We start from the raw sequence: 14,153 nt of genomic DNA on the forward strand, positions 1-14,153 counted from the left end.
TTTATGTGTATTTTGCATAGCTAAATTGATATGGAATGCCAGTTTATTTAGCATTGTTGTTTAACTGTGTGTCAGAATAGGACCTCATTACTATAGACTGAAGTGCTTTTCATTTTGAGAACATTATTTTTTTTTTTTTTTGAGAGATAGGAATATTATTTTTGTTGTGCTTTCACTAAACGATACTTATGTTTGTTGAGAAGGAGCAGCTTATGCCAATAAACGGCGCGCCTGTGTCCACTCGCCTTTACTGTATAACATATACAGTGGGGAGAACAAGTATTTGATACACTGCCAAAACCCATTGGCAGTGTATCAAATACTTGTTCTCCCCACTGTACCTGTACATATCTTACCCAAAATAAAACAAGAGACACATAATTGCCACTAAAAGAAAGAAAACTTACCGAAATATGTGTGGAGCACAAATAGCAATTTGCATTGCATTGTAAATACAGTATAAACGTCTCACAACTACTAATTCTCCCACGTTTAGAAGACATAACATGAGTATGGAACGGCGCTGCCCCCAAGCGGCCGGTGGCATTCTCTTCACTCTTAATGTCCATAAACGGCCTCATTGTAATGTTTGAGGCAATATGCCAGCGGGTGCGTTAATTGCGTCAAATATTTTAACGTGATTAATTAAAAAAATTAATTAACGCCCGTTAACGCGATAATTTTGACAGCCCTAAAATATACATGAGAAAACAAGACATTTCATCTAATTTTGAACCATTTTCAGTCAATCAATGTCTTTATTTTCTGTGTATATTGTTGAAAACAGCCAACAATTGCATCTCAGATGTAACTAGAATTTAAAAAAAAAAAAAAAAAGAGATTAATTCACTGCTTTCACTCAAAAAACTTTAGATCTTATTACAAAAAAATATATATATATCTTACCTAAAAATGCCGTTACGCTTGATAACACACATCACTTAAAAGTTTTTTTTTTCCCACGTCTTTCAATTGAATTTCTCTTTGTGTCAAGCCATTTTTAAGTTCTAGTTAAGTTTTAAGTTAGTCTAAACTGCAAGTCCTGATAGGATTTTGAGTTTTTGCAGTGTTCAAAATAAATGTATGATACAGGCTGTATTGGAGCACATTAGCACCAGTGCTACTTGGTGTTTTATCCAGCAATGACTACTGAGCTAAAATTGATAGTTAGCATGATTAAGTTTTTATTTTACACCCTCATCACTCCACAATGCTATGTTATGTTAAAGCCTGTATGTAAGACACGTTAGCCAAGCATCGACAGTGGTCATAATTAATAGAAACCTAGCCCTCCGCAGGGCTAACGTTACTTCAGAACAGTAACGTTAATCTTATTTATTAGCGCTTAGCGCTCTTTATTAGCGCTTAGCGCTGTACTGCTTTAAGATGGCGGCTGTTTACTAAAGCTGCCCAGACGTGGCCGAGTCTGTCTGCCATTTAGCATCTAGTTCAACATACATGTGATCTCTATGAGACGCATGAGACGCTACCTGTACCAACGTAGCATCGTGCGGGCTAGTATTTAGCAACGTCGGCGTCGTTTGTGGCGGCTGTCGGCTGCAGTAAGTTTTTTTTTTTCCCCTTCTTCCTCTCCGCACGTGACAGCGCGTTGTCCCGCATTAAAAGTAGTCCGAGCAAAACGTGATGCTTAGAGCTGTCAAAATAAACGATTACTCGAGGTGAATAAAATTACTCGGATCAGTTTTTAAACTCGAGTTACTCGAGTTGCTCGAGTACTCGTTTCAGCTCTAGTAGATATACATACTGAACATATTGTATACATACAGTATATATAAGCAGTATAAATACGTATGTGTGTATGTATTTCTAGGTGTTTTTGTCCTTCTTGTTTTTTTAGATGTGGTTTACAGTAATAATAATACATGTTATACTGTCATTAAAATACAATATTGAAAAACTACAACATGAAATACACGAGCCAAATGACCTTTTCTTTTCATGAAAATTGCGTTTAAGAGAGTTGTGAGTGCGCAGAAAGAACACATTCTCATCATGCTAGAAGTGTTGAACCAATGTTACTAAATTTCCGTTAAGTTATTTCATGAAAAGTAAATGCATATTTCATAAACCCAAATTTAACCATATATTGTCATATGATGATTAATTTACTGTATGCTAATGATTTGTCATTATTTTCTCCCAAAAATACAAAATTTAATTGTGTCACATTGACGGCATTAGATGTCCAATCCTTTTTTCGCCCGTGGATTGGACGTCTAGCGCCGTCAATGGCACTGAAACGCAATCATTAACCGTCCACCTCTTCCCACTAATTATTTCATCCAAACGCTTCCTTAGCAAGCTGCTAAAACGTTTGTTAATGACAATCCACTTGCCAAATAATGAGCCGTACTGCCAAACTGTCATTAGGGGATTCCATTTCTGCATTTTATTTCATTATTAGCATGTGGAAGTGTACCAAATTATAATTTAGGGATTAAGATGAATTAGTTGTTCATTAGGGAAGAGCGTGGCTGCCACAACAGACAGAAAAACATGTTCACTATGATGAATAGTATGATTTAGCATGATGAATTTCAACTTAGAACATGAAAAATGTAGTTTTTTTTAAATATTTTTTTTTTACTTGATTAAAAAACACAAGTGGTTATGTAGCTAGCAATTTTTATTCATAAAACCCCAAAATAGAAGTTTTTTATATGTTTTTGTTGTTGTTGTTGTTGTTTTTGGCAGCCCATTAATTTTTCATTTTATTCTTTTAGACGAAAATGTTTATTAGTCTTAGTAATTAGGGTTGTTCCGATCATGTTTTTTTGCTCTCGATCCGATCCCGATCGTTTTAGTTTGAGTACCTGCCGATCCCGATATTTCCCGATCCGATTACTTTTTTTCGCTCCCGATTCAATCCCAATCATTCCCGATAAATTTTCCCGATCATATACATTTTGGCAATGCATTCAGAAAAAAAAGAATAAAACTCGGACGAATATATACATTCAACATACAGTACATAAGTGCTGTATTTGTTTATTATGACAATAATCCTCAAGATGGCATTTACATTATTAACATTCTTTCTGTGAGAGGGATCCACTGATAGAAAGACTTGTGACTTTGTATATTGTGACTAAATATTGCCATCTAGGGAATTTCTTGAGCTTTCAGTAAATGATACTGTAGTCATGCCCAAATGCATGATGGGAAGTGCAACCATGACTGTGAGTAGTGCTACCAATTGATACAGTGCTTTGCAAAAGTATTCAGCCCCCTTGAACCTTGCAACCTTTAATCACATTTCAGGCTTCAAACAAAGATATAAAATTTTAATTTTTTTGTCAAGAATCAACAACAAGTGGGACACAATCGTGAAGTGGAACAAAATTTATAGGATAATTTAAACTTTATTAACAAATAAAAAACTGAAAAGTGGGGTGTGCAATATTATTCGGCCCCCTTGCGTTAATACTTTGTAGCGCCACCTTTTGCTCTAATTACAGCTGCAAGTCGTTTGGGGTGTGTTTCTATCAGTTTTGCACATCGAGAGACTGACATTCTTGCCCATTCTTCCTTGCAAAACAGCTCGAGCTCAGTGAGGTTGGATGGAGAGTGTTTGTGAACAGCAGTCTTCAGCTCTTTCCACAGATTCTCGATTGGATTCAGATCTGGACTTTGACTTGGCCATTCTAACACCTGGATACGTTTATTTTTGAACCATTCCATTGTAGATTTGGCTTTATGTTTTGGATCATTGTCCTGTTGGAAGATAAATCTCCGTCCCAGTCTCAGGTCTTGTGCAGATACCAACAGGTTTTCTTCCACAATGTTCCTGTATTTGGCTGCATCCATCTTCCCGTCAATTTTAACCATCTTCCCTGTCCCTGCTGAAGAAAAGCAGGCCCAAACCATGATGCTGCCACCACCATGTTTGACAGTGGGGAGGGTGTGTTCAGGGTGATGAGCTGTGTTGCTTTTACGCCAAACATATCGTTTTGCATTGTGGCCAAAAAGTTCAATTTTGGTTTCATCTGACCAGAGCACCTTCTTCCACATGTTTGGTGTGTCTCCCAGGTGGCTTGTGGCAAACTTTAAACGAGACTTTTTATGGATATCTTTGAGAAATGGCTTTCTTCTTGCCACTCTTCCATAAAGGCCAGATTTTTGCAGTGTACGACTGATTGTTGTATATATGATGGTTTGCACAGAGCTCCTTGAGATGTTTAAAGCTTGGGAAATCTTTTTGTATCCAAATCCGGCTTTAAACTTCTCCACAACAGTATCTCGGACCTGCCTGGTGTGTTCATTGGTTTTCATAATGCTCTCTGCACTTTAAACAGAATCCTGAGACTATCACAGAGCAGGTGCATTTACTGTATACGGAGACTTGATTACACACAGGTGGATTCTATTTATCATCATCGGTCATTTAGGACAACATTGGATCATTCAGAGATCCTCACTGAACTTCTGGAGTGAGTTTGCTGCACTGAAAGTAAAGGGGCCAAATAATACTGCACGCCCCACTTTTCAGTTTTTTATTTGTTAAAAAAGTTTAAATTATCCAATAAATGTTGTTCCACTTCACGATTGTGTCCCACTTGTTGTTGATTCTTGACAAAAAAATTAAATTTCATATCTTTATGTTTGAAGCCTGAAATGTGGCGAAAGTTTGCAAGATTCAAGAGGGCCGAATACTTTTGCAAGGCACTGTATCTCCATTGCTGATTTCAATTATTAGTAGTAGAAGTAGTTTTTGTTATATTTTTGTTTTATTTTTATTTATTTATTTTTATTCTATTTGTGATGAAATGCGATTTTTGTCTTGGTTTTTACGTTGTATTGATTTAAATGTGATTTTTATGATCTTCATGTGATGTAAAGCACTTTGAATTGCCTTGTGTTGAATTGTGCTATATAAATAAATTTGCCTTGCCTTGCCTTGCCTTCACTGTCAAAACTGGAGCTTTACTATGTGGCGGCCATTTTTGAAAAGGACCTCATCCTCCAAAAATGTGTGCTTGCACGTGGGCTCTAATGAACCTGGGTGGTGGTGCTGCTCCATCCCGGGTTCCCATGCATCATGAAGAGGAAGAGAGAGTGGGATAATATGAGGGGGCTTACTGGATGTCCCCCCCGCCCCCCACCTCCACTTCTATCCCATTAAGCAGCTCGGAGTGGTGGTCTTTCCCAAGAGGGCCCGCCGCCTGCCTAACCGTCCGAACGCGGTAACCTGGCATCGGCGAGGGCGCGCGCACACACAGGCGCCATTTAGAAAGCGCTGTGAGAGAGACCCCCGACAACAAAGTGCTAAAGGGGGGGGCTGACAAAGTTGTCTCTTTGGCAGTCGCGCCTCCTATTCAGCCGCTAATTTATTCAAAGGAGATTTTTATCCCCGCCATGTGATTCTTATGATAATGGAGCGGTGCACGCCTCCTTTTTGGAGCCTCGTCTGCCTCTCCGCCACCAAAAAAACATTCGCACGGCCCCTCGAAAATCCCAGCGCCGCATTCCTGGACTCCCGCATGCATCCCGCGCACGTGCGTGGCGTCAAATGGGGATCAAACGTTTTAAAAATAATCGGAATCCTCTGGAAGGCGGATGAGAAGCGACTAATTTTTTGGGAAATTCTTTTACGCAAGGCAAGGAAAGGCAAATTTATTTATATAGCACAATTCAACACAAGGCAATTCAAAGTGCTTTACATCACATGAAGATCATAAAAATCACATTTAAATCAATACAACGTCAAAACCAAGACAATCAAAATAGGAAATAAAATTATACATAAAAATCGCATTTAATCACAAATAGAATAAAATAAATAAATAAAAATTAAACAAAAACTACTACTACTAATAATAATTGAAATCAGCAATGGAGATAAGCACAAGAGGAATAGAAAGCAAGTAGATTGAAATATATAGCCAGTTATGGATATGCAGTGCTAAACAAAAGCGTTTTTAGCCCTGATTTAAAAGAGCTAACAGTTTGAGCATACTTCAGACGTTCAGGTAACGTGTTCCAGAGTTGAGGAGCATAATAACTAAATGCTGCCTCACCCTGCTTGGTTCTTGTTCTTGGAACATGCAGGAGACCGGTTCCAGACGACCTTAGGGGTCTAGATGTCTCATAGGAATCTAACAAACCAAGCATGTATTTTGGTCCAAGGCCATTAAGTGTTTTGTAGATGAGCAGTAGTATTTTGTAGTCTATCCTTTGACTCACTGGAAGCCAGTGTAGCGATTTCAAAACCGGTGTAATGTGGTCCAGCTTCCTTGTATTTGTGAGGACTCTGGCTGCAGCATTCTGTACTAGCTGCAGCTTCCTGACTGATTTTTTATCAAGACCCATAAATATACCGTTGCAATAGTCTGCAATCTGCTGAAAATTCTGGCTATATTTTTTAGGTGGTAATAAGCAGATTTAGTGACGGACTTTACACTAAAAAAAAAAATCCACTGGCTCTACTTAAAAAAATTGTTGTAACAATTTGCATTTATTTTTTTAAGTAAATTCAACTAAGCAATGATTAAGTACTTCCCTTATAAATTTTATAACTGGACTAACTCAATTAGTTGAACCATCATTATTTATTGTCCTCCACAAGCTTTATTGTGTAGAACCAACTCAATTTTTAAGTCCACGTTTTAGCATTAATAAGAAATAAAACTACTTCATTTAGGTTGCTATAACTCCTTCATTTTAATTTCTCAACTCAAAAGTTGATGCAAAATGGTACTTAAATTTATTGAGTAAGAGTAACTCATTCATTTTCCATGCCACTGTTTCCTCACGAGGGTCACGGAGGTGCTGGAGCCTATGAGGCGGATGTGCTAACCACTCAGCCACCGTGCCGCCTAAGGGTAACTTGTTTTTCTAAAATAAATTGGACATGGCAACTCCAGTTTTATTTGGAAAAATATATATATTTCAAAACTCAAAAGAATGGACAAAATAAAAGTGCAGAGCAAAACCAATATAAACATCCTAAACATTGTCAACAGTTCACTTCAGGTGCAGGTATAAACGAAAAGTGTACTTCCAGTACTTTGATACACAGATATGGCACAACAACACACAGTGCAAAACAAGTGTACAACAAAATGTTTGTAAATGTACAAACAATATAGGGTGATTGAAAAGCAACTCCTGTTTTAAGATAATTCATTTAAATGTTGTAAACATTTTTGTAATTTTTTGAGTATGCTGCTTGATGTATGGTAATGAAATCTGTTTTCATTTTCTTTCTGACTGCAAATATTGTAAGGCAGAAAATGGCCAATTCTTTTCCCGTGGTAATATACACATGTGATGGGAATTTAGGAAGTTGCACCAACTTAATAATGGAATAGAAATTAAATTTCACTCACTTAATCTTTCCCTTTGTTACGTGAAAGCAGAAAAGCTTATTCAAAAACAATATACTTTTAAGTTAATACGTCTTTCTTAATATTTAATTTTGATTAACTCCATAAAAGAAGTTACCAACTCAATAAAACAATGAATAGTAAAAAAAAAAAAAAAGTCATTTTTATGTTGAAAAAGCTAATGTTTTCAAGTCCTACCAACTAGCCTCATGAATCATTTTTTAGAGTGTAGATGGCTATCAAATTTTAGGTCTGAGCTAATAATTACACCAAGTTTTCTGACTTGATTGGTAGCTGTAAGTGACATTGTGCTAAGGTGCCTGCCTATCTTTGACCTTTCCTTTTTTGGCCCAAAAATGATCACTTCTGTCTTCTCCACATTTAACTGGAGAAAATTCTGGCACATCCATATATTGATTTGATGAATGCATTTACTCAGGGAGACTAAGGGACTATATGTTAGGTTTTGTGTTGATTCCCTCCTAGTGTGTCCTTGTAATTGCCATTGATTTCACCTGGTGTACCGCTCCTTGTGTATCCTCCAATCTGCGTCCACCTGTGTCACCCATCTGTTCCTCATTTTCTCGTTACCTTTTGTCTGTAAGCTCCCAGTTTCTTTTCAGTCCTTGTTGCGTCATTCTGTCAAGTTTGCGAGCAGGCAGGTCATGTGTGGGCCAAAGTGCAGGGAAAGGGAAGCGAGGCAAAAAGGTGGTGCAAATATGTTTTAATTAAGGCCAACAAAAAACAAAATGCAAACCAAAACCGAGGTGATCCCAAAAAAACACAGTAGCAAACGAAACTCAGGTTACTAACAAAGGCTGGGTATCAAAAGCTTACTGAGGCAGAGAAACACGAGGGCTGTGATGTAGGAACGGGCAAGAATTGACGCTGGCATGAACGAAGACATTGACATTAACGGAGACTCTGACATTGACATTGACGATGACACAACAAGGATTGAAAAGAAACTGGGAGCTTATATACACACGCAGACAAAAGGTAACGAGACAATGAGGAACAGATGGGTGACACAGGTGGACGCAGATGGGAGGATACACAAGTAGCGGTACACCAGGTGAAATCAATGGCAATTACAAGGACACACTAGGAGGGAATCAACACAAAATCTAACACTAAAATCATGTAGGGAGACAGAAATGTACAGTTGTGTGTCATCTGCATAGGTGTGATAGGAGATGTCATACTGTTCCATAATCGGAGCTAAGGGAAGCATATAGATGTTAAACAAGTGTGGTCCAAGAATTGAGCCTTGAGGGACTCCACACGTGAATTTGGTTCGTTCTGACTGATGGTTTCCGATTGACACAAAGAAATCCCTATCATGTAAATAGGATGTGAACCGCTGAAGAATAGTGTCAGTAAGCCCTACCCACTGTTCCAAACTGCTGAGTAGTATGTTGTGATCAACCGTGTCGAATGCGGCGCTGAGATCCAATAGTAGCAGAACAGATGATTTGCCTGCATCGGTATTCCGACGAATATCATTTAGGACTTTGATAAACACGGTTTCGGTGCTGTGTTGTGGCTGAAATCCAGACTGAAATGAGTTAAAAAGATTGTTTTGCATCATAAAAGTCCCTTTCGATAATTTTCCCCAGGAATGTGAGATTTAAGATCGGATTTAAGATCGGAATTCTTACAATGATAATATACAAAACGGTTGACGACGATTGGTTGGCCAGTGTTTTTCAACTATGAGCAATGCCATGAGCAGTGTTGTTACGGATTACTTGAAAAAGTAATTTAATTACTGATTATGCCTCAAAAAAGTAATCTAGTTACTTTACTGATTACTTTTATTAAGGTAACTTACTTTAAATGTAATTTATTTTAGATTAATTTATCTAGAGTTTGTTCATTGTCTTGGTGAAAGACCCAGTGACGACTGGGTCTTTCAGCAATCAGACCAAAGCACACGGTCCCAGTTGAAGCCTGGGACCGTGTGTATTTTTGTGTGAGGCCAAGATTGAGCTTTTTGGCAACAAACACTCTAAGTGGGTCTGGTGTGCCACGAAAGATACGCATGCTGAAAAGCACCTCATACCCACTGTGAAGTATGGGGGTGGGTCAGTGATGCTGTGGGGCTGTTTCGCTTCCAAAGGCCCTGGGAACCTTGTTAGGGTGCATGGCATCATGAATGCTTTGAAATACCAGGACATTTTAAATCAAAATCCGTTGCCCTCTGCCCGAAAGCTGGGGATGGGTCGTCACTGGGTCTTTCAGCAAGACAATGACCATAAACATATGGCCAAATCTACACAGAAATGGTTCACCAGACACAAAATTAAGCTCCTCCCATGGCCATCTCAGTCCCCAGACCTTGTTTTGTTGGCAAAAGGGGGTTGTACAAAGTATTAACACCAGGGGTGCTAATAATTGTGACACACATTATTTGATGTCAAATAAATTTTTCTTTATGTGGGATTTTTTCCCCACTGAATGAATGCACTTGTATTGAAGGTTGGATTTTTCTCTTTTTTTCCATTAAGGTCCCATATTATTTGAATAAAAAAAATATATATTAGAAGCTAAAAAACACATCTTTTTCAGGGGTGCCAATAATTAAGAAGGGCACTGTACTTATTTTTCCCCCTTCTGTCATTTTTTTCATACTATTCTCATTAAAATATCAAAACCTATAAATGTATGGGGGATTTTAGTCAAAACAGTGTTTTTTCATCTGTGTGATTTTGACAAAGATCAGACCACAATTGACGATGATTTTTTGCAGGAATGTGAGAAATTCCAAAAGGTTCAGGTACTTTTTTTATACCACTGTATTAGTTTCAACAAAAAACAATGCGAATTTACTGCACAATAATTAACAACACACATATGAATTGCACAGTGCAATAAACACAAAGGAACCCAGAAGTACGGCGTACACATAATTAACAACACACAAATGAATTGCACAGTGCAATAAACACAAAGGAACCCGGAAGTACGCCGTACACACGCGGTCAATCTGGCCAGAGAACGTGGCGGCAACTAAGCACTTTACACTCAGTCGGACTTACAACACATCCCAAAGATGCTAAGCAAACACGTCACCTCACGGCATAAATGTGCAACACGGATATGATGTAAAAAATGGTCGCCAACTTCACCAGGACGAGAGGGAGCGACGACCACCCGCCGTTGCAAAGGCAAAGCTACGAAACGCATGTACTGCCTCTAACCTATCGCTGGAACCCTCCAGATTGAATGAAAAATACTCACGTACATTCATGGACGCACACAGATAAACATTCCCTCGCAAATCTCACAAGTGGCTGCACTCGGCTCGCACACGTCAGTCCAAACGCAGGAAGAACTATGAGCGTTACCATGGAAACTAACACGTGCATTTTCTATTGCCGTATTGGCCCGAATATAAGATGGTGTTTTTTGCATTGAAATAAATCTGAAAAAGTGGGAGTCGTCTTGTATTCGGGGTCTAGACATTATACCCATTCACGACGCTAGATGGCGCCAGATATCATTGAAGCGATGTTCTGTCATGACAGATCTCAGCTACTCTCAAGTTGAACCAGTTTGCATTATTATATTGCAATGTTTTTCCTTATTCAGATTTGTTTCAAGACTACAATTACAGTTAGACTTCACTTTGATGGTTAATGCAGTTATTGCAATTTTGTTGTTTTATCACAGTAGATTGGTTAATTTACATTTCAAAAACCAGAAGCTATTCATTTACGAATGTGATTGCTCTTTAGTTTACACATTTAAATGTTCAGACATTAAGATTTGAATGAGGCAAAATTACATGCTTTTTCTCTCAAATATATTGTTATAATCATTCGTTTCAGATGTACTGTCATTATTTTGTGTATAAAAAATAATTTGGTGTTCAAAAAGTCTTCTTTCAAACTTGAGTCTTGAAAAAGAGGGGGTCATCTTATAATCAGGGCCATCTTATATTCTGGCCAATATGGTAATAATGATAACAATAACAAAATAGTAACGCACAGACGCTAAGGAAACTAATTTTAATCAGATTACTGGTTCGTAAAAATGAACGCGTTAGATCACTCGTTACTGAGGAAAGTTATCAGATTACAGTAACGCGTTACTTAGGCAAGGTTCATACTACAGGTCTTAATGCACACATCCGATTCAGTGGCGCCTCCAGAAATTTTTCATAGGGGTGGCCGAATGGAGCCACTTAAAATCTTGGGGTGGCCAAAACTAAAAGCCATAATTTTAGGTTTTCATTATATTATTGCAGTAAGAAGGTCAGGAGAAAACTATCAGAAAGACTTAAGAACACGGCTACTGATATACTTTGGTGTATTGTGTAATATTTGATGTTACTAACGATTTAATGTGCATATTTCATACCTGTCCAGTCAACATTTTGAGTTCCACAACAATTCTGTTTTATTGCGTTATGTATATATTAGGCATAAGGTGTACATTTAACTAGGGCTGTCAAACGATTATATTTTTTAATCGAGTTAATCACAGCTTAAAAATTAATTAATCGTAATTAATCGCAATTCAAACCATCTCTAAAATATGCCATATTTTTCTGTAAATTATTGTTGGAATGGAAAGATGAGACAAGACGGATATATACATTCAACATACTGTACATAAGTACTGTATTTGTTTATTATGACAATAAATCCACAAGATGGCACTAACATTATTAACATTCTTTCTGTGAAAGGGATCCACGGATAGAAAGTCTTGTAATTCTTAAAGGATAAATGTGAGTTTGTATATTGTGACTAAATATTGCCATCTAGTGTATTTGTTGAGCTTTCAGTAAATGATACTGTAGCAACTTAACTGTTCTGCCCAAATGCATGATGGGAAGTGGTGCAACCATGACTGTGTGTGGTGGCTGCAAATGCAAAATCTTCTCTGCGTTGGGTACACTACAGGGTGTTAAGAAAAAGATCAACTCCTGTCATTCTTCCCCACGTCGCTTCCCACAATATTTATAGTTGCTGTGGGAGAGATGACAAAGCTTTTGCCAATTATCTCTGTATATATGTAAAACGGCGCCATTGTAGGCTGTTTACGGCAATGCGTGAATGAGTCGTACCGCGAATGCGTAAGTTGCGATAAATATTTTCACGTGATTAATTTAAAAAATTAATTACCGCTCTTTAACGCGATGAATTTGACAGCCCTACATTTAACAAAACAAAATAAATGCATTCATTTGGGATGAAGTGCATAACTGATGCTCCAACAATCTAACTATATACTGGCAAGCAGGGTGGCCAGTGGGGTGGCCAACCAATTTATAGGGGTGGCCGTGGCCACCCCTGGCCACCCCCTGGTGGCGCCACTGATCCGATTTTTTAGTGTTTTTGAATGAATGAATGAATGAATGAAATATTTATTGTCATCATCATCGGTATCATTGACAATCATTGACAATTACAAAATGTGGTATGATTTGCCCGAAGGATGAAAGAACCGAAGAAGAAGACAAAGGCAGACGGGAGGAAGCATATGCTTATCAGTTTCCCTTCCCCCCATACAGCTAAAGACGCACAATCAAACATGCTACAGTCACATACATCACATGGCCACAAACTGTACAATAACAAAATCAACAATCTGGGTTTGAACAATAACTCAGCGTCCAGTCAAGCAGCTCCATTGCGGTTGTTGATCAAACAGCAGTCTCGTGCACAAAATTAGTGGTCTGAGTTTCAGGGCGTACAAGGTTATGGCTTTGTCATTGTCCCTGACATTCTAGCATCTATTCGTTGTGGGAACATTTTGTTGTGGCTATGTGTGTGGCAAAAGTGTTATGTCTTATCACAGCTGGTGTGAGTAGCGACTCAAAATGCTTTTCTTATAATCTCTATTTTTCCTCCTTTTGTCATTTTTTGCATGCAATCCTCATTAAAATATGAAAACATAAATGTTTGGGTTGGTTTTAGTTAAAGCAGGCACTGTTTTTTCATCTGTGTGATTTTGACAAAGATCAGATCACATTTGATTGGTGATTTTCTGCAGAAATGTGCGAAATTCCAAAAGGTTCAGATACTTTTATACCACTGTACTTATTTATTTCCTTACATATAAATATATATTTTTTAGACTTTTAGAGATGGTTTTGTATCCTTTCCCAGCTTTATACAAATCAACAATTCTTGATCGCAGGTCCTCGGACAGCTCTTTTGACCAAGCCATGATGCACATCAGACAATACTTCTCAACAAGACAATTCTTACCAGGTGTGTGTTTTATAGTGGGTAGGGCAGCTTTACACCACTCATCAGTAATTGGGCACACACCTGACTTAAATTGTTTGGTAAAAATTGGTATCAGTTGCTCTTTAAGTCTCCTTAGGCAGAGAGTTCACTCATTTATTTCCCCCCCTTTTGTCATTGTTTGCGTGCTATCCTCATTAAAATATGAAAACCTATAAATGTTTGGGTGGTTTTAGTTACAGCAGGCACTGTTTTTACATCCGTGTGATTTTGACAAAGATCAGATCACATTTGATTGGTGATTTTCTGCAGAAATTTGAGAAATTCCAAAAGGTTCCGATACTTTTATACCACTGTACTTATTTATTTCCTTATAATTTTTTTAAATTTTTTAAAAAGACTTTTAGAGATGGTTTTGTATCCTTTCCCAGCTTTATACAAATCAACAATTCTTGACCACAGGTCTTCGGACAGCTCTTTTGACCGAGCCATGATGCACATCAGACAATGCTTCTCAACAAGACAATTCTTACCAGGTGTGTGTTTTATAGTGGATAGGGCAGCTTTACACCACTCATCAGCGATTGGGCACACACCTGACTTA

The sequence above is a fragment of the Corythoichthys intestinalis genome, chromosome 4 (assembly GCF_030265065.1).
Source record: "Corythoichthys intestinalis isolate RoL2023-P3 chromosome 4, ASM3026506v1, whole genome shotgun sequence".
NCBI lineage: Eukaryota > Metazoa > Chordata > Actinopteri > Syngnathiformes > Syngnathidae > Corythoichthys > Corythoichthys intestinalis.